General features: G+C 37.7%; 1 long non-coding RNA gene and 1 pseudogene across 1 annotated transcript in view; one reads left to right on the top strand and one right to left on the bottom strand.

Annotated features, from left to right (window-relative positions):
• The window catches only part of LOC138174761 (uncharacterized), a 78,934-nt gene that overhangs the window by 49,486 nt on the left and 5,002 nt on the right, over window positions 1-24,446 (top strand). The window lies entirely within an intron of this gene.
• LOC138174873 (HLA class II histocompatibility antigen, DRB1 beta chain pseudogene) lies at window positions 12,542-13,930 on the bottom strand (annotated as a pseudogene).

Consider the following 24,446-nt stretch of genomic DNA (forward strand, 5'->3'; position numbering starts at 1 on the left):
ATATATATATATATATATATATATATATATATACAGAGAGAGAGAGAGAAGAGGAAGAACTTTATATGCCACAATAATAAACCTGAAATATTTAATTGAAACTCCATTGTCCCGACACAAATTTAACTATAAAAACAAACTCCAAAATAGGGGGATTGGAGAAGTGAGCTATAACACACAAAATGGTTTATTCTTAATCTCTACATTTTCTCCTCTTCCTCCTACTTTGAAAGAATAAAATTAGTTTAATAGCCCCTATCTTGCCTAAGCTAAAAAGCTTCACTAATTGCTTACAAACCAGATCTTAAAGAAGAGATGTCTTAAAGTGGTCATTATTAGCATTTTCATTTCTAACTTGGGATCTTTATAACATCAAAGGTGATTCAGAGGCTACCACACAAATTTCTCAATGCTGTAAAATTTTCAAGATTGTTTTCCTCAAAAGTGATTCTTGTATGCAGCTGTAGTGTGTGTCATGCTGTAGTTTTAGATACTTAGCAATTACAATTGGCTGAATATAAAAAAGGACTGATATGTATCTGTTTGTCATTAGGTATTCCCCCAAGAGTAAAACTTTCCTGCCTTCTTATCATAAAAAAAGCATTTTGAATATGCATAAATTTCTAGCAATGCTATATCCAGTTCACTAAACAAAGAAATCAGATTTACTGCAGGAATATGTACCTCATCACTTAATATACATACATACATGTGTGCACACACACACGCACACAAATTCTCTATAAAATATCCATTCCCAGTACCAGAATAGTACCTACTATCATAGAATTTTTTCTGCAATATCCATATATCAAAGAAACTAGGTGCAGGGGAATGGAAGGAGACAGGAAAGAGAAAGGAATAAACATTTATAGAGTGATTACTATGGGGCAGGCATTTGAGCTGAGTGTTTTTTACAAATATTATTTCTTTTGATACTCATAACAATGCTGTAAGGCAGATATTATTATTGCCCTGATTTTATGGTTGAGGAAACAGAGGCAAACATAAGTTAAGTGATTAGCCCAGGGTCACAGAGTTAGTAGTTATTTGAGGCCAAATTTGAACTCAGGTCTCCATGATTCTAGTCCCAGTGCTCTATCCACTGCACCCATTATTCCAAAGCACTATTTAAAAGTGAAAATTTCAACCAGTTGCTTGCCCTCTAAGACACCAGAAGATTTACTAGAATGTTTAAAAATTTAATAGGTTGCAATAATATGATGGAAAGGTAGTCACAGATTTTACTGTGAAAAAATTATATTTTGCCTAACTAGGTTAAGCCTAATTTTAAACTTAGGCAACTCCTTTGTCCATACTTCTGGATCATAATTCCAGGGCAAAGAGGATGGTTTTCAGTTATAAGATGGAAAAAGTCTCAGAGAGTACTAGTGCTTATGACTGCAAGAGATCAAGGGACCTTCCTGGGTCAGGACCAGAGTGAAGAACAGGAAAGCAGTGACCACATCTCTCCCTAGAACACACCACCTTAAAATCCTAAAAACTCCCAACCCTTCATAAATAGCTCAGAAAAGAGAAATGCAAAAAAGTCTGAAACAAGTCCCTCCACCACCACTTAACATACAGTTCAGTCAAGAAATAGGCTGGAAAAAAATGAACAAACAACAAAAAAAGAACTAACCATAAGAAACTCTTAAAGTGCCAGGGAAGATCTAGACACAAACTCAGAAAGACATTGATATCAAAACAGCAACAAGCAAAGCCTTGAAGAAAAAATGTAAATAGGACATAAACCCAACAAGAATTCCTGGAAGAGCTATAAAATAATTTTCAAAATCAAATAAGAGGGGCAAAGGAAAAACTAGATAAAGAAAGGAGAGCAAGAGAAGAAAAATATGAAAATACAATTAACAACTTAGTAAAAGATGCACAAAAATACTGAAGAAAATAACACCTTTCCAAACAGTTAGTCAAATAGAAAAAGTATAAAACTTTATCAATAAAAATAACTCCTTAAAAAGCAGAATAGGTCAGGGCGGCCAGGTAGCACAGTGAGTAAGAGCACCGACTCCAGTGTCAGAATGACCTGGAGATCTAATCCTGGGCTCAGACACTTAGCGCCCACCCAGAAACACCTGGCCATGTAACCTTGAGCAAGTTACTTAACCCCAATTGCTTAGGGGTGGCCAGGTGGCTCAGAGAGTAAGAGCACCGGCTCCAGTGTCAGGATGACCTGGGGATCAAATCTGGGCTCAGATACTTAGCACCACACCCAGAGATAACTGGCAGTGTAACCTTGAGCAAGTTACTTAACCCCGATTGCTTTAAAAAAAAAGCAGAAAAGGTCAAATGGAAAAAGAGGTACAAAAGTTCACTAAATAAAATAGTTCCTCAAAAGTTAGAATTGAACAAGTAAAAGCCAATAATTCTTTGAGACATCAAGAAACAATTTTTAAGAATGAACAAATGTAGAAAATATGAAATCTCTCATCAAGGAGAGATCATTTAAGAATTATTGTACTACCTAAAAGCCATGATCAAGAAAGAGTATAGAAATCATAGTTTAAGAAATTATAAAAGAAAACCAGCCAGATCCTAGAACCAGAGGGAAAAAGAGAAATTGAATGAATCCACCACTCAAATCCTGAAAGATGCCAAAATAAAAATTCCCAGGAATAATATAACCAAATCTCAGAGTCCCCATATCAAAGAGAAAATACGTAAAGCAACCAGAAAAAAATTATTCAAATACCATGGAATCATAGTCAGGATCACACCAGATCTATCAACTCCCACAACAGAGGAGCAGTTTAAATATGATATTCCAGAAGGCAAAGGAGCTAGGATGGTAACCAAGAACTATGGGAGGAAGAGATGAGGAGAGGCAGCTTTGATGTGGTTAAAATAGGGCCAACATTAGAAACAGAAGGAATGAAGAAAAATGAGGAAAAGAAGAAAAAGAAGGAATTATGGAAATAAATATTTATTAAGTATATACTATGTGCTAGGCACTCTACTAAGCAATGGGGACACAGATAGAATGAAAAAGAACTTATTGGGAGAAAACAAAAGACAGAAGAAAACTGAAAAGTAGGGTAGGGACAAAAGTATGGGGCACAACTTTGAAGTCTAGAAGCCAAAATCAAGGATAGGGTGAGAATAAAGATCAACCCGAGACTGTCAACAAAACATAGTCCCCAAAAGTAATTCAGCAATATAAAAATGAGAGATACCTTACAGAGCAATATTCCAGGTGTAGAAGGACATAGGAGTAGTTGAATGTTCAAAAAGAAGTTGGTACCAGGTGCTGAGGGAAGTTCCAACCGGCAGTGGCAAGATTTTCAAGTCAGAAAATCCAGAAAAGGTGGATAAAAAGGGAATAAAGAACAGTTTGGAGTCTTCTATGAAATGAAGACCTCAGGAAAATCTGTGTATTAGTTCTGGCCATAACATGATTTTTTTATTTATAACATGATTTTTTATTTTTGTGACCATAAACAAGATATTTAATCTTTCAGCACCTCAAGCAATTCTTTAATAATATCAATCATAGACAAGTTGTAGATCTGCTTCAGTGAAAGGAGCTTCTACACAGATATTTCCATAACCCCAGTAGAACCACAGGTCTTTATTAAAGTCAGAATAAAAATACAGTCAAAAAAAATGAGTAGAACACTGACACTTTAAAAATAGCCAAAAATCCACCAGAGATTAATAAGGAAACACACTTGGAACTGCCTGACCTTAACATAAGCTTTCAAACATTTCTGTTTGACACAAACCTAGTCATTCAGTTTTAATTGTGTTTTGATGCCCCATTAAAAGCAATCATTTAAGGAATTGAAGGTCACCATAAAATGATGAGATTTAAGCTACATGTGCACAAGACCCCAAAATACCAACACACTGGGTCCTGCCAAATGATTCCTACTCAAGTCTTCTCTCAGTCAAAGAACAGCAAAGTTTATTAAAAGTTCACCATAATGGACAGACTCTTAAGGAGCCTCAGTATCTGTAAGGCTTGTATTGGACACAGACCAAGTCTGTGCTAGAAAATTCTATGGTGCCCTCACACACATGGAGGTAGGATGGGGTCTTACATACAGAAAGGTTATGGGAGGAATCTAGGGGTGGTCTAGAGGAACAGTTTGGGGAGGATCTTCAGTAGGAGTCAGATGAGTTCAGACTCCAGTAATGAGTTTGGAGTCGGTCTTCAGGAAGAGTCAATGAGGTCAGACTCCAGTAATGAGTTTGGGGAGGGTCTTCAGGAAGAGTTAATGATGTCAGACTCCAGTAAATGAGTGAAATTGCTGGAGGCTCTCTGAAGAGGAGAGACAATGGTGAGCTAGGCCAGTTCAAGGGTATAAGAATTGAGAATCAAGGGTGGGGACTACATGGATAATGGAGGGCCAAGCTAGTAAAAAAGGTTTGAGCCCAGCCACCATGAAAGGCTTGTGTCCTCATGCAAATGCCTCATCAAATGGGAAGATTCAATCAGAGTTCAAGGGGGTTCCCAGAGCCTGTACCTCAAACAAATGGGGACAAAATTCCTTTTGGGTAAAGGGCAAAGGTCTCAGCTTCTGAAAGTGCTTCCTGCTGGCAAGGGGTGTAGAGCTGTCCCTGCCTCTCTCGGTCCTGTTCAAGGGGGTCACACTTCACATTCAAGGGGTCAGACTGAGGAACATGGATGATGCCAGGTCCAGTGGTCTGGAGAACTTGGATTCAGTTGGAAATTTGCATAGCTTTAGTGGTCATACAGAGGTTGATGGCTCGAACCCTGGAGGAGATAAACCTGGCAAGGAGGTTAAGCTTGACAAAGACCAAAACAGGCACACACACACAAAAAAAAGAGGAAGGATAATTTCCCTGGTTGGAATTAAAGATGACTCTGACAAGGCCAAAATGCTGTCAGATATCCATTTCCTTTCCAAATTGCTCCATGGACATTTAGCACATGCAAAGTAATAGCATCCAAAGAACCTAATAGTTTTCAAAGTCAGGCAATAACTCCCAAAGCCTGGTTCTCTCCTTCTATCATCATAGAGAGTAAAAGGTTTTTCTACATTGGGTAAAGCTGGTGTGGTGGTCAATTTAGTTTTCAAAGTCTCAAAAGCTTTCACCTATTCTGGGCCCCACTCTGGGACAGAGTCAAGGCCTTGAATAGCAATTAATTGTTGCAATTCCTCCCAGGCCTCGGAATAATTGGATAAAAACCACTATGGGGGTACACTTTAGAATCTAGGAGTCAAATAAATGCTGGCATGGCAGAAGCTCACCCAGGAATTCCTTGATCCCAAACAATTGACTCAACTATATCCCACACATGGGGAGATCTGGGAGATTTAGCTAGAGAAAACTGGCTTCTCAATTTCACCAGCAGGTCCCTTCCCAACAAGGGGACAGGATGAGAGGAGAGCATAAGGAAGGAGTATTCAAACAGATCCTCAAGTAGGCAGGGGACTGGGTATGTCTGAAAATATCCCTTTAAGTTTTCTCTTCCATGCCCCTGACCTGACTGTTTAAGGGGAGGGTAGAAACAATTGGTTAGAACAGAGAACTTAGCCATAATAAAATAGGTAACATTACTTTTTCAGCCTAGATGCTTGCCCAGAGTTCAGTGAGAGATGGTGAAAGTGGGAGCACTGCCAAGCCCCAGGCTTCCCCATCACTCCAAGTCTTGAGAAGACTAGAGGAAAGGGTACTAGGATGGGGCTCTACCACTTTTTCAACCTCAGGGACAAGCCTTCCTCCAATGTCCCTTCTGGTCAGATGGGCACAGTTCTAGAGGTGTTGGTTCCTGGGGCTCCCTCTAGGGGGGGTTCCCTGGAGGGACACTCCTTGGACCAGTGACCCTCCTTGTGACATCAAAAGCAGGTTTCCCCACTGCCCAAGTGACTGGGCTTCCTCCAGGGGGTCCCCTAGAGGGTCTTTTCCGAGCCATGGCAGCAGCCAAGAATCGAGCATGTTCTCTGTCTCTGGTTCGTTCCCTGCGTTCTTTCTCTTCTGCTGCAACCAGGTCTCTGTTATTAAAGACTCCAAAGGCCATCTCCAGTAATTGGGCCTAAGGTGTTTGGGGTCCCATTGCCAATTTCTGCAGTTTCCTCCTAATATCCAGAGTAGACTGATTAATGAAATACATATTAAGGATTGCTGCCCCTTCTAGAATCAAGATCTAAATTTGTATACCTCTTAATAGTTTCTACAAGTCTATCTAGGCAAAGGGTACTCCTTATGTATCTGAGTAATTTCACTAATTTTCTGATAATTTACTTGCTTTTGAAATGCAGTTCTTAGGCCTTCTAACAGACAAAGTATTATATAGTCTCTTTTCTCCCTATCTTCATGAGTATAATAATCCCATTCTGGGGCACTATTCTGGGGAATAATCCACATTCTGGGGAACAGCAGTTGTTCCTGGGAGGTATTTTCTAGGGTCTTTGCTACCCAACAATGCCCAAATTTGGGGGCTTGTTCCCAGATTCTCCTCCTCTCCACAGTGGAACAACAGGTAGAGAAGAACATATGCAAATCACCCCAAGAAAGCACGAATTATAGGGATATGTCCCAAAAGCCTTTGGTAAACTTTCTTGGATTTTCAGAGAATTTTCCCCTTTTTTCTTTAATTTGATTGAGATCCAAAATGGAGAACAGGGCATGCACTCTGGTTTTCCCACCAGATGAGGGAAACCACTTCCCTTAAAGGAAAAAGTCCTGAAGGTGCTGTGGGAACAGGGGCTTGGGAAGGATGATAGGAAGTCCCACTTCCTGTGAAGGAGTGACTGGGAGATCTGACTGGCAAGGGGGAAGGTCAGCCTACACTTGAGTAATAGAAGGGGTCAGAAGAAGATATACCTCTCACTGCCATGGAGGTAGGGCCTGAGGCCTGAGTGGGTGTTGCCTCAGGGGGAGGGTCCACAGAGGGAGGCACCTCAGCAATACCAGTGGCTGGGACCTGAGCAGGGGTCCCTGAGGGGTGAGGGGCCATGCGGGGAGATGCAGGGTAGGAGATATGGATGGTGTAGGAGGCAGGAAATGAGGGATGTTGGGCTGGAGGAAAAGGGAAGGGAAACCAAGGGGAAAAGGGTTGGGGAGCTCCCTTAGTGAGACCAGTGACCAGGACCTGAGCAGGAATTGCTGAGGGGGGAGGGCTGGGGCCTAAGGAAGCCAGAGGAAGGGGGTCGTTTAATTGGTTCCCATTGCCCCTTTGTGGAGGGCCTCTAGCTTCAAGCATCTTACAATCTTTCCTGAGAACTTTGTTTTGAAAAAGTTCAAGGAAGACCATTAAGTATGCAACTTCCAACCATCTTCCTTTTCTGGAACAGTATAATTCTAACTACAAGAGAGAATTATCCTTTAAAGTGCCCAAAACAGGCCACAATACATGGTCCTCTAGATGATACCAAGGCCAAAGAGTGCAAAAAAACAACAACTTTTTCTTCTTAAGTTCTCTAGAGAAACTAAATTTTTCCCAATGTTGTAAAAGACAACCCAAAGGCATTGGGAGCTACAGGCATAGATAGGGCCTGGAAGTCCCTTCCTCCATAAAGGAAGGTTTGGGAGTAAGCCTTGAAAAACAAACATAACAAAGCAAGACAAAAAACCCACAAAGAAAGTTTTCCCAATTTCCTACTGCTGAGAAAATTGAAAGAATCTGGCTTACACTTCTGGATGGGGTATCTGTCCTTGTCCTCCATTCTTTAGAAGCTACATCCAGGTCCATGTTCTCCAACATAACCAAACAGCCTCCTAGCTGTCTGACCTAATGAGACCTGAGAGATCAGGTCCAAAAAAACATGCACAAAATGAAACAAAAAAAAAAAAAACTCACCTCCAAGGTACTTGGAGAGAAAGATGAGAATAGGGAGAGAGAGAGGCTTATGTACCTTCCAGTCCCATCTGGAGAAGAGCTTGAGATTAGCAGCATTTACCGGTATCAGGGAACCATAAAAATGAAGAGAGACATCATAAAATGATGAGGTTTAGGCTAGGGGTACGCGAGACCCCAAAAAGCAGCACACTGGGTCCTGCCGAATGAATTAGACACAAGTCTTCTCTCAGCCAAAGAAAATTAAAGTTTATTAAAAGTTTGCCATATTGGGTAGACTCTTAAGGAGCCTCAGTATCTGTAAGGCTTGTATTGGAAAATTCTATAGCACTCTCACACCACATGGAGACAAGATGGAGTCTTACATACAGAAAGGTTGTGGGAGGAATCTAGGGGTGGTCTAGAGGAGGAATTTGGGGAGGGTCTTCAGGAAGAGTCAATGAGGTCATATTCCAGTAATGAGTTTGGGGAGGGTCTTCAGGAACAGTTAATGATGTCAGACTCCAGTAAATGAGTGAAATTGCTGAAGGCTACCTGGAGAGGACAGACAATGGTGGACCAGGCCAGTTCAAGGGTGTAACAATTGAGGATCAAGAGTGAGGACTACCTGGATAATGGAGGGCCAAGCTAGCAACAAAAGTTTGGGCAGAGCCAGGATGAAAGGCTTGTGTTCTCATGCAAATGAATCATCAAATGGGAAGATTCAATCAGAGTTCAAGGGGGCTCCCAGAGCCTGTACCTCATCAGAATGATCACCGAATTTTAATGTTGGAAAGGAACTCAGTGGATGTGGTTGTCTAGCTTTAATTTGAAAACCAGTAGGGTTGAAGGGGATCCATTATTTCTCAAGTTAACTGGTTTCACTTTTGGAAAGCTCTAAATTATTAGGAAGAGTTTTTTTTTTTCTTCACCTGACATCAAACCTAAATTGTCCTCTTTGTAATTTCCACTCATTCTAATATCTAAAAACATTATACAAAAGAGAGTAAAGTGAAAGTCTCTATATATGTAAAGACTTTGATTATGGAAATATACTAACAAAAACTTTCATTTATTTAGAATTAGAAAAAATGTGAGTATGAAGAAACATTTTTAAAGAACTGGAATGTGGTAGAGGTCTATGTTAAGAATTGATTAAGGTTTGGAAGCTATAGGGTATTTTGGTCCCTCAGCTCATTTCCATGTAAATATTTCAAAACTTAAGAGGGTATGATTTAATTGTTTTTAAAGCTAGCACTGTCTTAAAGACTAGCAGATAATTAAACAACTACAGATTTTATAGAGAAATTTTGGAGAGTTGTTACCTCATGAGTACAAGGTAAGTACTAGGAAGCTTATATTTAGTCCTCTGAAAATATGCTAAAGCTGAGATTAAGGTGAGAGGTGAAGTGAATGAAAAAGAAGTCTCAGCAAGATGGTAAAGAGTAGCTTTGAACTGTTTTGGGAAAACAACAGTAACAGCAATAAGCAGATAAGCTAGTTCTTGAGTAGCTAAATAAAGATTTTTTTTCTTTTTTTCCTTCCAAATTTTATTTTAGATTCAAATGCCAGAACACACAGAATAGAGAAAAGAAACAAAAACATATAATAAACTTAAATATTGGAACTTAAAAACAAAGTTAGAAAGAAAAAAAGGATGTCATGCATAGCAGAACATGGGAGGATTCAAAATATGAAACAAATTTTCATTTCAAGAAAGCAAATATAAGTAACACTCATTTTGTTGAGAATTGTCCATCTCTTCTAACGATCTTTTTTTATAAGTGAAGAGGTTACCCATAAAGAGGGTTAGAGTTGCTCTGGAGACCCCAAAATATCAACATGCCGGGTCCTGCCAAATAAATTCGACTCAAATCTTCTCAACCAAAGAAAAGTAAAATTTATTAAAAGCTTCTTGTATTTGACACAGAATAAGTCTGTGTTTGGTCATTCTATGGTGCTCTTACACCACATAGAGGGAAGATGGTATCTTATACACAGAAAGTTGTGGAAGGAATCTAGGGATAATCCAGAGGAGGAGTTTGGGGAGGGTATTCAAGAATCACATGAGGTCAATGAGTGATTAAGGGTGGGAAGTTGCTGGAGGCTACCTGGAGACTACAGACAATGGTGGGTTAGGCCAGTTCAAGGGTGGATTAATATTTTGATAGGCTCAAGGGTGGGAAGTCTAGTAGCAGAGGTTGGGGCCCAGCTACAATGTAAGGCTTATGGCCTCATGCAAATGCCTCATAAAATGGGATGATTTAATCAGAGTTCGGAGGGGGGGGGGTTCCCCCAGAGCCTGTACCTCAAGGACTCAAGGAGTGCTCAAGGGGGCTCCCAGAGCCTGTACCTCATCAATAAGTACTACCTAGAAATCCATGCTTTTCCCATCTTATTTCTGTGAAGTTGATTTTTTGTGCTCCAGTATAAGACTTTTAATTTACCCCTACTGAATTTTCATCTTATTACCATCAACCCAGGATGGTCTCCAGGTAGCCTCCAGCAACTTCCCACCCTTAATCACTCATTGACCTCATGTGATTCTTGAATACCCTCCCCAAACTCCTCCTCTGGATTATCCCTAGATTCCTTCCACAACTTTCTGTGTATAAGATACCATCTTCCCTCTATGTGGTGTAAGAGCACCATAGAATGACCAAACACAGACTTATTCTGTGTCAAATACAACCCAGCTCTAGTCCAGGAATTCTAAAAGTATGCTCTCTGGGCTCCCAGGGATCTCTCTGAGACTTTCAGGGGGTTCTATAGATCAACCCAACTTTCATAATAATATTAAAACATTATTTAAGTGCCAAACTACTCTTTCCATTTCCAACTATATATTTGTGAGGCTATATTATCTGCATATACTGAAACCAAAACAACATACCATAACAGATTAAACACAGAAGTAGATATGAAAAGAATTATTCAAAGATATGTAAAACAATGGACTTGTTCCATCAAATCTTATTTCTTTTGAAAATATAGTCATTTTCCATAAAAATGCTCATAAGATGTCATGTGTTTGTTTTTATATAAATTAATAAATTGATTTGTAATTAATTTCTAATATAGTAAATATCAATAGGTATAACTCAAACACACAAAGCTCTTTGGGGTCATCAATAATTTTTAAAACTGGAAAGAGATCCTAAGACCAAAATAATTTAAGAACTACTGATTTAGTCTATCAAGATTATTTTGCATCCTACCTCTTTCATTCAGTATGCTAGCTATCCCTGTGGCTACAAGAAACTGTAGCATGCGTAGTGATCACACCCTTGTAAAACAGTCATGGCAAATGGACTAAACAAGTTTGAAGATAACCAACAGGCCTCAAACCTGTCAGTGAATTAGGGGGATGTCTCTCCCAAGCATGTGAAGACTTCCCCGAGTCGAATGGTTGGATAAGAACAATTTGTTCCAATGGCCATAAAGATGGCTGAAGATGGAACTGTGGAGAACTTAAAGCTTGGTCAGACATCAAAGACTCCAAGGTCATCCACTACATCTTGGGCCATCACCAGTGGTCTTGACTTTTTTCTCATACTTTCTGGAAGAGAGAGTGAGGCTGATGACTTCAATTCAATTCATGTGTAAGTCAAGATATCACCAGTGATGTCATTGGTCCCCTTTGAAAAATGAAGGATGAAAAACAAGCCATCCCTCTCAGCTTTGTATCATTTTTTTTAAGCAATTGGGATTAAGTAACTTGCTCAAGTTTACATGGCCAGGTTTTTTGTGTGGGTGTTAAGTATCTGAGGCCGGGGAACAGATCCCAGGTCCTCCCAACTCTGGGGCTGGTGCTCTTACTCACTACACCACCTAGCCACCCAATTTTTTTTTTTTGTCTTTTGGAGGGCAGTTGGGGTTAAGTAACTTGCCCAAGGTTACACGACTAGTTTGTGTGTGTGTGTGTGTGTGTGTGTGTGTGTGTGTGTGTGTGTGTGTTAAGTATCTGAGGCTGGAACCGAACTTGCATCCTCCTGACTCCGGGGCCGGCGCTTTACTCACTGTGCCACCTAGCCGCCCCATGGCTAATTTGTGTGTGTGTGTGTGTGTGTGTTAAGTGTCTGAGGCCAGATTTGAACTCAGGTCCTCCTGACTCCAGGGCTGGTGCTCTATTCACTGTGCCACCTAGCCGCCCCCAGCTTTGTATCATTTTCAAAACTGATGATCATGACATTTATGCCATTATCCAATTAACTGATAAAAATGTACAAAGGTTGGGGGGGTGGGGTCTAAAACAGGTCCCTGGGGAATCTTACCAAGGACCTCCTGCCATCTAAAATAAAAGCACTATGAAATACTCTGAACATGGTCATCTAACCAGTTCTGAATTATTTTGTTAAATTATTATCTTACTATATCTTTCTCCATCTTCTCACTAAACACTATTAGAGACATTATTAAATGTTTGCTAAAAACTAGATAAGCTATATACAAGGAATTTCCTTTATTTACTCATTTATTAATACTGTCAAAAAAGTAAATGAGGTTAGTCTGGCATGACATTTTATTAGTGTAGCTGTCTTGATTTTTTGTAATCACATTTGCCTTTCTAGATGTTCACCAGTTATCTCTTTAATGATCCATTCTAGAATCTTCAAGGAGATTAAAATCCTGGGAAACATATTTGCAGACTGTTCTTTTCCCTTTTATGAAAATCAAGACAACATTTGCCGTTTTCTAATTTTGTGATATCTCTTATCTTCCATGATTGCACAAGCATCATTAACAATGGTTAATACCTACCAGTACTTTCAAATCTTTTTTTATTACTAAAACTTTAATTTTTTAAAAGTGAAAAGATAGGCAAGCACAGGTTACAGCATATCTTCAAAGAAGAACTGAACAGAAATGACAGAAGGAAAGTCATCAGAGAGATGTATCAGTGAAACGAGGTGGGCCACATGGGAAAGCTAAGGATTTGTGGGCAGACAGCGAGTGAGGGCCACTGGTATCTATGTAATATCAGGAAATGGAGAGGAAGGCCACCAGCAGGCAGGTTAATCAACTTCTATAGGAATTATGGAAGAAATGGACAAGAGGCACCCAGGATTAAAGGTGTGGATGGATTGCAATCTGCACCTCTGGAGACGTTTCACATGTTGAAGGATTCTACAAATCCCAAGTGACGAAGTTTCCTCCTTCTGCTCCCCTCAATTTGTCTCCATGTCACCAAGCACTAGTTGATTCTCAGTCTTCTAATTCTTGGAGTGAAGGTTCAAGAGACAAAAAAGAATTAAAGAAAAACATACAGAAACAAAGGAGAGTGGAGGAGTTCACTGAAGCTCTGTTGGGGAAAAGTCAGAGTCCAAGCAGAGTTGAACCTATATGGAAGGAGTAAGTACAGTTAATGTCCTGGAGATCTGTGCACAAGCAGGGGCCTCTAAACATGGGATGGAGGCTGAGAGGACACAAGTTCTGGGTGACACAGCCTCAGGATCAGCTCAGGAGCCCTGCTGGTTGTGAACCACGATTTCCTTTCTGACTCCTCTTATGGACAATGAAGCCAACCCCAAAGAAGATCAGCCCCAGCACCAGGCCCCCACCTCCACTCAGCATCTTATTCTGAGCAGATTTAGACTGTACTTTCCAATCCAAGACAACAGGTTTCTGAAGGCTGGAGTGCTCCACTTGGCAGGTGTAGGCATCTCCATGCCTGGGGGTCACTTCCAGCATCACCAGGATCTGGTAGGTCCAGTCTCCATTTCTGATCAGGCCTGTGGACACAACCCCAGCTGTCTCCTCCTGCCCATTCAGGAACCACCTGACCTCAATGTCCCCAGGATAGAAACCAGTGACAGAGCAGACAAGCAGGTTGTGGTGTCCCTAGGGAGCCATCTTTGATGGATACACAATCACCTCGGGCTCGCCTGCACACTGAGAAGAGCTCAAACACCTCATAGTTGTGCCTGCAGAGTGTCCACATAGGCCTGTCTCTGCTCCAGGAGCTCCTTCTGGCTGTTCCAGTACTCAGCATCAGGTGGCCCCCCAGTACTTTCAAATCTTGAAGATGCAGTACTTAATCTGGGTAAAGTAATCTGATTGATTAAGGGCAGATAGTTGATCTCAGGAAATAAGCAAAACTATAATTAAGCAGGTCTGCCTTCTCTCATATTATCAGCTATTTTTTCATACTGTCCAAGTAAACATCTTATCCCTTCTTTGTTCCTCCTTTTTGGCCAAATATACTTAAAACATCCTTTTTTTGTGTGCTATTACTTAAACTGCCACAACAAATTCTGAACTTTAGCACTATAACTCATGTATATAGGACCAGGTGATAGTACAATATTTATCCACTGCTGCCTGGCTTTTATATTCTGCATTTCTTTAAATCCATATTGGTTGGTGAGTTCCTTTTGTATTCAAATAATTCTCTTCATTTTTTTTTTAAAGCAGTTGGGGTTAAGTAACTTGCCCAAGGTTACACGACCAGTTATTTTGTGTAGATGTTAAGTATCTGAGGCCGGAACCGATCCCAGGTCCTCCCAACTCCAGGGCTGGCGCTGTTACTCACTGCGCCACCTAGCTGCTCCATAATTCTCTTCATTTTATATCCCTTTTTTCCTCATTATTGGAATTTATGCCTTCAAAATTTCATTCTTCAGAATCCTTCATCCATATTCTATACATATTGATTTTTCCTTAACCAACTTAATTGCTCAATTTCTCAACTTATTCACTTCCCATAGCCTACTTACTCCTTCACCCCACTCAGCTATACACAAGGATGGTCATAACATAGAGCATGCCATTATCCACAAGTGTCAACTTCCCTGTTCATGAATTTTGGAATTCTTTTATCTGATTACATTTTGTAATTCCAGCTTTCTCTCTACCTTCTAATCCCATCGTTCCATTCTTTGTCCTCACTATGAATTCAAAAGCCTCTACTTCTCAATTATTTTTCAAGTTATCACCACTGCACCCTCCCCTTTTCCTCTCCCCTTCTTGAACCTTTGGTAAAACATTTCAAATTTACACTGTCTTCTTATTTCAAGTCTCTTAACTCTTTATCCTATTAGTTATTCTGGAACTGGCTTTGATGATGCTCCCCAATATTGTCCTTTACTTTCTGGCTTTTTGAGCAATATTTTGTGTAGAAGAAGTCATTTATTATAGTTTCTCTTGTATTTCTTGGTTATTATTTAGTGTGATTTTTATGTTTTAGGTTCATTGGAGGAGGGGTGGGGTAGTTGATTTGTCTGTCTTCATTTAGGTAGCCATTCTGATTGTGAGTCCCAACTGTTTTGTTTTGTTTTTAAATAAACAAACAGCAAGCAAAGTGGAATTTTATATTCTCTAAATTTTTTCAGGTAATTGTGTGATGATGAGAGATACGGCATTCTGTGGAATATCACTTGTCAAAACCTATTTTTTACCAACTAATGTCCTCAAGCAAACCCTCAAAGCATATGTAGATTGCATTCAATTTTATATAGAAGGGGAAGTAACAGAGAGTCATTAGTTGTTGATATTCTCTTAGTGGCCTTTTTTCGTGATTTAAAAGGATGGGTTTTTTTTTCATAACTTTTGTATCTTGCCCACTTGAAAATCAATGATTCAATGCATGCCCTCACAACTGTATCATATCTAGTATGTACTTAATTTAATCTAATGATTTTTCTCAATTTTATTTTCTTTAGCTCTATACAAAACCCTAGTGGGTCAGCTAGGTAGCACAGTGTATAGTGTTGGGCCTGGAGTCAAGGAGACTCCTCTTCATGAGTTCAAATTTAGCCTCAGACACTTATTAGTTGTATGACCCTGTGCAAATCACTTAACCCTGTTTTCCTCAGTTTCCTCATCTATAAACTGAGCCAGAGAAGAATGACAAACCACTTCAATATTTTTGCCAAGGAAACATCAAATGGGGTCACCAAGAGTTGGACACAACTGAAAAATAACTGAATAAAAACAATAAAGCTCTAATGATACCTCATTGGGTATAGACAGGCCCATTGGTTCTAAAACAGACTACCAGCCAAGCATAAGTCATGGCATGCTGGAGATGGAGAGTCTGGCCGACCTATTCAAGTAGATAAAATGCAGAGATTTGGATAGAAAACCTATAGAACTTGTACATCTGGGACAGGAATTGCAGATAGATGAGTTGGGTCCAAGTTGAACAGGAAGAGGAGAGAGGACTGGAATGTGTTTAGGAAAATTAAAATGTTAGGATAAGAAATCAGAGATTGACTTAAATCTTTACTCATAGGTGAACAAAGAAAGTGGCCTGGGTGTAACAGGATGCACTGGGAGAACAATCTCTTTGAATCTTTCCCTGAGATAAAGAGAAGGACCAATAAAATATCCTACCAGGATAAATTCTTCCCATCCCAAGCTCTATGTGTTCCTATGACTGTAGGGATAAGGTAATAGATTCAGAATTGAAGTACTGAAGTTTGCAGAGTTAGCAACACTGAAAAATTAAAACATAGCAATGGGAAAGTATAATAACAGTATTTCATACTCATATCTCATTACTATGAAATTGCCCATATATCTGCCATGTGAAACAGTTTTTACACTTACCCATCTTTTGTATATATTTTTAATGTTATAAAAGTCAAATTAATCTTTAACAGATCCAATTCTGTGTTCTACAGTATTTACTATGGTAATACCATCAAATATTTTTTTTTTGCTTTTTGGAGAGGGGAAGGCAGGGCAATTTGGGTTAAGTAACTTGTCAAGGTCACATGGCTAGTAATTGTTAAGTGTCTGAGGCTGGATTTGAACTCAAGTCCTCCTGACTCCCGGGTCAGTGCTCTATTCACTGTACCACCTGGCCACCCCTCCATCAAATAATTTAAAACATAGATTGCAATAGTCTACTAATGGCAAGTGAAATGCATTTATGACAGAAAAATTAGCACCTAAAATTTATTTCTATTATGCAACACTAAAAAAATTCATACAAGAATCAAATTCTCCATAAAATAAATAATCACTTAGGCCCTTTTAAAATCTGAGCTCAGGTATAATAATACTTAAGAAGTTGATCCTTTGGAAACAAAGTTCTTTTATAATATAATTTAATATGTTAAATAATCTGCTATGATGAAGACCTCATGGACTTGCTATAAAGGAGGCTGAGAGATTACTAAAACGTATCTTCTGAAGTCCATTCAACCTTGGGACTATGGTGGCTGTGGAAGAAGATACCAAGGTACATAACATAACATCAGCTAACTTAAAAAGCTTTCCTGCCAAGAATATTCTACTAGGCCAATGTAACCTGGTACACTGGTATAAACAGAGAATGAGATTGGATGCAACTTTCTTTCCTACCTCTCTTTCTCTCTCCACCTCCTTTGTTACATAGATTATTATCCTAAGAGAAGTTAGGATTCTCCCTACCTGAGCTTTGCAACCACAGCTTTATTTTTTTATCTACCCTCTCTATATAACCTGTCTAAAACTCTTTAAGAAGTGACAGATATTGGAGTGGTGGTATATATATACACAGTAAAGTACTACTGATAGAGCTATGAAATAAGTCGCTCTTTAGACTAAAAAACCTTTGAACCATACTCCATCACTAAATTGCATATACCTTTAGTCCCAGAAATAGCACCACAAAGTCTATACCATAAAGATAACAAAGAAATGGGGAAAAGTCTCAGGTATATTTATAGATAATTTATTAGTTATTGCAAAGAATTAGAAACTAAGGAACTGTATCAGCAATGCCATATTCACAATGCCTATAGAGATTATAAATATGCTGATATAATTATCCATCACAAAATACGTCAGGTTTGCCATTTGGGGAAATAAGCTAGAAAATTTATTAAGATACCAAAAGACTGAGTCCCAAAACCAGAAAGTGAAAGCCATCAGAGTAGTTATGATATTGGCACAGGTAGATAAAGTAGAAAGCACCCACATTTTCAAGCCTTTAAAACAGAACAGGCTACCTCAGGCAAAGGTCCTCCTCTCCCCACTCACAGCAACCACCCAGCGTCCTGGAAGAGCGCTCCCAGCAGCTCCGGCCCCTGGCAGTGCTCAGCCGCAGTCCTAACTCAAAAAAAAAAAAAAAGGCAACCGCCACCAACTGCCAACCGCAGGACCATTAGCTCGGCTTTTCACTTTCTCTTGCTCTGCTATGTCAGCACGTCCATGGGGCATGGGAGATCTTTAAATCCCATAACCCTTACAGGAACCCATCACTTTTACTTCATCATCTGAGTTGATACATTAATTAAAACAATATGTTCATACTTAAGAGAGTTATACCTTAACAAATCAGGTTGCACTGAGTGGTTGCCATCAATGTTCCTAAATATGAAAGTGGTGAATTTGTAGGTGATGGCAAGATCAAGGGGATAACTTTTTGTGTAGCTGAGGTGGGATGGAGGAGTAGTTCATGAGAAATTAATTGAGGAAGTAGATTAGGTTGCTTATTATTTGCTTATTTTGGAACTGTTAATTTGTTGATTTTCTATTTAAAATACTTACTCAGTTATTAAAATCTCTCTTTTGTTCATGATCCTATGCGTTGGAAAGGGTAGCCAGGAAAGCAAGTGTCATCAGGATGGAGCCAGGATTCAATGAGTGCAAGAAGATGGAGAAAGGGGCAGCTAGGTGGTGAAGTGAATAGAGCACCAGCACTGGAGTCAGGAGGACCTGAATTCAAATGTGACCTCATCACTTAACTTACTAGCTGTGTGACATTGGGCAAGTCACTTAACCCCAATTGCCTTGCCTTCCTCCCTCCAAAAAAAAAAATGGAGGAAGCAAGAAAGTCAAGAAGAAAATTCAAGGATGGTGAACATTCCAGGCACTGGAGATAGCCAATGAAAAGCCACAGAATAAGCAGATAGAGTTCACAGAACAAGAAAATGAGTGTTGCTAGATTGTGAAATACATGAAGAGGCCTAAGATTAAAAAAAAAAAAACTGGAAAGGTAGGAATTAGAAATCAAACTAAGGAGTTGATATCTGAATTTGGAATTTATTTAGAGGGACATGGTCAAATTTAACTTTGAGGAAGATCACTTTAACAGTTGAATGGAATATGAACAGGAGTAAGGAGTAAGGAACAACCAGAATGCTATAGCAATAATACAGGTATGAGGTGATAAGGACCTACACCAGGAAGATGACTGTGGGAATGGAGAGAAGGGATTCTATATTAGAGATATAGACCTAAAAAATAGGTTGAGTAACAATATTTTAAACAATGACAGAGACAAAGAATGAATCACAAAAATAATCTATTAAAAAGAATACAAGAGTGAGATAAAGTGTCATAAAATTATGGGATTCTGTTAAAGCAACTCATAGGATAATGAAAAAAGAGAGGTTTTAAGAACTGATTAAATATTTTTAAATAAAAAATCAACAAAGTAACAATCCCAAAATAAGCAAATAATAATTAAAATCAAAGGAGATACAAATAAATTTGAAAAGACTATTGAGGGGTGGCCAGGTGGCTCAGCGAGTAAGAGCACCAGCTCCAGTGTTGGGATGACCTGGGGATCAAATCCAGGCTCGGATACTTAGCACCACACCCAGAAATAACTGGCCATGTAACCTTGAGCAAGTTACTTAACCCCGATTGCTTAAAAAAAGAAAAGAAAAGAAAACACTATTGAATGGATAAAAGAGCATTTTACAAGATTATCAAAAAACAAAAAGTTAATTTGATTTCAAAGATCAAAAAACAAAATCTCAAAATAGTCTTATTAGTATATTTTTCATGTATCTTCTAGATTTTCTCATGAATTAGATATCATGATCAAATCTCCTCCCCAATACAATCTCTTATAATGGATTGTTTTAGAAATAAAAAATTAAGTGAATCCAAAAAAATCAACTGATGTCTCAAAAAATCCTTTCTTATACTACCCTTTCTACCTCCCCAAAAAATACTAGGGAATTATCTTCTCATATTTCTTCTTTGTGGCAAAGCTTTTTTTTTTTTGAGGGGAGGATAGATTTTGCAACATATTTTTTATTGTTTATGGGGTTTGTGCATTATATTTACATTGTCACAACCATTATATATCTTGTTTTCTTGGCTCTGTTTTCTTCAATGTGTATTGATTCATGTTAAGTCTTTTCATGCTTCTCTGTCATTATGTTTCTTGCAATACAGTAGCACGACATGATATTCATATAATACAATTTGTCTAGTCACTTACCAATTCAAGGGAACCTACTTTGTTTCTCTAGTTCTTTACAAAGCACACACACACACATACACACACAATTCTATAAATATTTTGGTATATGTCTAGCCTTTATTTTGTCAATGATCTTTTTAGAATATAAGTTGAATAGTCAAGCAGAGGGAGTAGACATTTTAGTCACTGTATTTTCACATTTCAAAATTGCTTTCTATAATGGTTGCACTCAGACCTTCCTCAAAAATGCAATAGTGCAACTAATATTCCACAATTCTTCAAATGCAATTATTTTTAGCTTGCAAATCTTTCAAGAACTTCTCACTTGTATTACTTGACCATTTATCTTTTGGAGAATGGCTCTTAATCTTAAATATCTCTATATAATTCAGATACCAAACTTATTTGATAAATTTGATATAGTGATTCTTTTTGCCAATTGGCCATGTCCTTTCTTATTTTAGATTCACTGTATTTGTGCAAAAATTTTCTAATTTTGTGTAATTGAAAATATCTACTTTAGCCATTTTGACTACTTCTAAATTTTCTTTGGTTAAGAATTCATCATTTATGCATAGCAGACAATGGTAGGTGGTCTGTTTCTCTTCAAAAACTTTTTACATGATCTTTAATATTCATATCATAAATCTATTTTAAATTTTTCATGAAATATTGTATAAGATGTTAGTCTAAAACTAATTTCTGCCAGACTGATTTCTGGTATTCCTAGTTCTTTTCAAATATGTAATTCTTCCCTATGTAAATCATTTTTCAGGTTATTTTAACACTGGACTAATGAGTTCTATTATTTCTGATTCTCTTTTGGCCTAGTCTGTCTTGAAGGACTTTTCTATTTTTTTAAATCATCATAAAATGATTTTGATAACTGATATTTTATAAGATAGCTTGAGGTTTAGAAATCATGTGCATTCTTCATTGCTCCTTTTTAAAATTCCATTTATATTCTATGTCTTTGGTTCCTCTAAATGAATTATTATTTTTTCTGTCTATTAAATATGTGTTTTCGTAGTTTGTTTAGGAAGATGTTAAAACTACAAGTTAGCTATGTCGATATTGTCATTATATTGTATTGACACAATTTCCTAAAATTTAAAAAAAATTTTACCAAAGCATGAAAATCCTCAAATTAAAAAAAAATTCATTAAGATTCCAATCAATATAATTTCAAAAAGAGAAACTGAGAAGACTATGAATCCATTCCCAAAGAAAAACTCCTGCATTAGATGGATTTTTAAGACAATTCTAATAAAACTTTTAAATTAAAAGATTAATTTAAATTTAAAAATTTAATTCAATTTAAATAATCCCTATGCTATATGAACTTTCACAAAAAAGAGATAAATATGGCCCCCTACCAAATGAGTTTTAAGAGAGAAATACGGTATCAGTACCCAAATTAGCGAGGAATAGAAGTGAAAGAGAATGATACAATTGTATCACTAATGAATAATGAAACAATCTTTTTTTTTAATGTTAGAAAGAAGACTATGGCAATCAACATGAAAATCATTTATTATGGCCAGCTTTCATTTATGATGAGGAATCCAAGATGGTTCAACATTAATTAATGAATTGATCAACAAACATTTATTAATCAACCATCATGATGAAGGTATTATATAAGATTCAGGGGTTCAGGGGGTGGCTAGGTGGCACAATTAAATAGAGAACAGGCCCTGAAGTCAGGAGAACCTCAGTTCAAATCCAGACTCAGACACTTAACACAAAACCTAGCTGTGTGACCTTGGGCAAGTCACTTAACCCCAATTGCCCTACTTTCCCCTTCCAAAAAAAAAAAAGATTCAGGGGTTCAGAGGCAAAGGAGAAATTTCCTGCCCTTAAATGCTTATATTCTGTAGGAAGAGATAACATATACATGTATAGGTATACACAAAATAATTATGGGTTGTATTTATTTTGAGAGGCATTATAGCTGAATGGATTAGGAAAGACAACATTTAGAAGGCAGGACTTGAGTTGAATCTTGAAGGAAACTGGGGGTTCTAAAAAGCAGAGGGAAGGAAAGAGTCCATTATAGTTATGGGAAATAGCCAGTACAAAGGTATGGAGAATCAGTTGTGTGAAGGGAGGAAGTGTATATTGAATGAAAAGGGTAGGTGGGGTCCAAGTTATGCAGGGCTTTAGATGCAAAATATGGGAGTTTTATCCAATCCTAGAAATAATTGAATAATACCAGAGTTTGTTGAGAAAGGCAGTGATGTGCTCCAGTCTTTACTTCAAAATAAAACACTTTGGCATAAGATGGATTGAAGTGGGGAGAGATGAGATACAGAGAACAATAGAGAAACTATTGAAATAGTCCAGGTAAGAGTTTATCAAAGCATCAGCTAAGATTATAGTTGACTGAGTGGAGGGAAGGGAATAAATTCAAGAGTTTTTGCAGAGACAGACAAAAAAACAAGAAATGACAAATGTCTAATGGGAAGCTGGTGACATGGAAATAGAACTAAGGAGAGAGTCCTGGGCTGAATGAATGCATAAAGGTAATAACTGAACCTGTGAGAGTTGATGAGTTCACCGGGTGAAGCAGTTTAACAAAGGAGACTGAGGAGTGGTTAGAGAGCCAAACACTGTCATAAAAACCCAGAGATGTGGTCAAATGCCAAATTCTTCAGAGAGGTAAAAAAGGATGAGAATTGGAGAAAACTTTTTCCACTAAGTGATGAGGTCAGAAGCCAGATTATAAAGGACTTGGAAATGAATGAAAGGAAAGAATTTCCAGGCAATGAGTATGGATAGATTTTATCTATGAATTTGTCGGGGTCGGGGGAAGAGGGGGAAGAAAAATGCAGGATAATAGCTTGAGGGAAGGATATTTCTAGTTTGAGGATTTCATACAGATTACAAGACTGGGGAATGTTTTTAAGAAGCAAGGAACCATATAGTAGATAGAGAGATATTTAAGATTAGAGAGATAGGAGGGATAAATAGGAGACAATTATGAAAATAATTAGTATAATGAATCACATTAATAGTAAAACCAAACACTCATATCAATAGATGCAAAAAAGTACTCATTTATGTTAAAATGTTATTAAAAACATAGGAATTGAATAACTTTTCTTTAACATGATTAAAAGCATTTATCTAAAACCAAGAGTTAGCTTTATTTGTAATGGAGAAACTCATGAAGTTTTCCCAATAAGATAGGGTGCAACAAAAATGTGCTTTATTCTCTTTTTCTTTCTATTACATACTAAAGATTTCTGGGTCCTTCCACCTGACTTGAAACTGAAACCTCTTATCCATTGTTTCCTCTTATAATCTGAGCACCTTGAAAAAATAAAATAATTTGCTATTAGCCATATCCTTAGTGATTTGCACATAATAAGTGCTCAATTATTTTTCATTAATTCATTCATTCAATTATGATTTGACCTATAGTAATGCTGGCTATAGCAATAAGACCAGAAAACTTAGGGATTAAGCATGAGCAAAGAAGAATAAAAATTATCTCTATTTGCAAATGATATGGTGGTTTACTTAGCAAATCCTAAAGAATCAACAACAAAAAAAATCTAATCAAGAAAATTAATAACTTCTGTAAAGAAGCAGGATAAAAAATAAATCTCCCCAAAGCGTGAGCATTTCTCTATATTAGTAACAAAACACATGAACAAAGGAGAGAATGGAAAAGTTCTATTTAAAGATAACTACAAAATTCACAAAATATCACAGAGTTAAGCTATCAAAACACAATGGACTTATACAAATACAACTATGAAACATTTTTCATAGAAAATAGAATTACATAAATAATAGAATGGAAATTCATTTTTCATGCCTCAGTCGAGGTTAAAAAAAAAAAAGATGACACCAGTTAAAGTAATCTACAAATTAACACTAGACCAATCAAATCACCAATGGGATACTGATTTATGTGAGGCTTCAAAAGGGAAGAGAATAAGATTTATATAGTGTCTACTATGTGCCAGGCACTGTGCAAAGTACTTTTTAAATAATATCATATTTGATTCTCACAACTGTAGGAGGAAGGTGCTGGAATAATCTCCATTTTATTGTTGAGGAAACTTATGTTACAGATATTAAGTAACTTGCCCAGGATCACACACTTGGTTAAGTGTCTGAGTCTGGATTTAAACTCAGGTCTTCTTGTCTGTATGTCCTCTAAGAAAAAGGTGAAGAATATGTAGAAAAAGGAAAAGATGGAAATATAATTCAGTAATGTATTTTCTTGAAGGTTTATTTTTTTCATCTAATGATAAAAGTATATGGTTATTCTGGGGTATCACTTTGAATGCAATAGATAAATATGGGAAAAGATAGAAAAAGTCAATGATGAAGGCAGTGTACAATACAGGCAAAATGTTTCACTACTAGTAGAGTTCTCAATTGATCCATTTTTTCTGAACAATAATTTTCAATTATCCATGAAAAATCACTAATTTTAATACCATTTGATTCAAGAATCCCATTACTAACTTTATTCCACACACCCAGGAAGAGAGAAGGATTAGACCAGGCAATGAA

This window comes from Petaurus breviceps, unplaced genomic scaffold (assembly GCF_028583685.1).
Source record: "Petaurus breviceps papuanus isolate PSGF00001 unplaced genomic scaffold, PetGlider_PUasm1.0 76, whole genome shotgun sequence".
Lineage (NCBI taxonomy): Eukaryota > Metazoa > Chordata > Mammalia > Diprotodontia > Petauridae > Petaurus > Petaurus breviceps.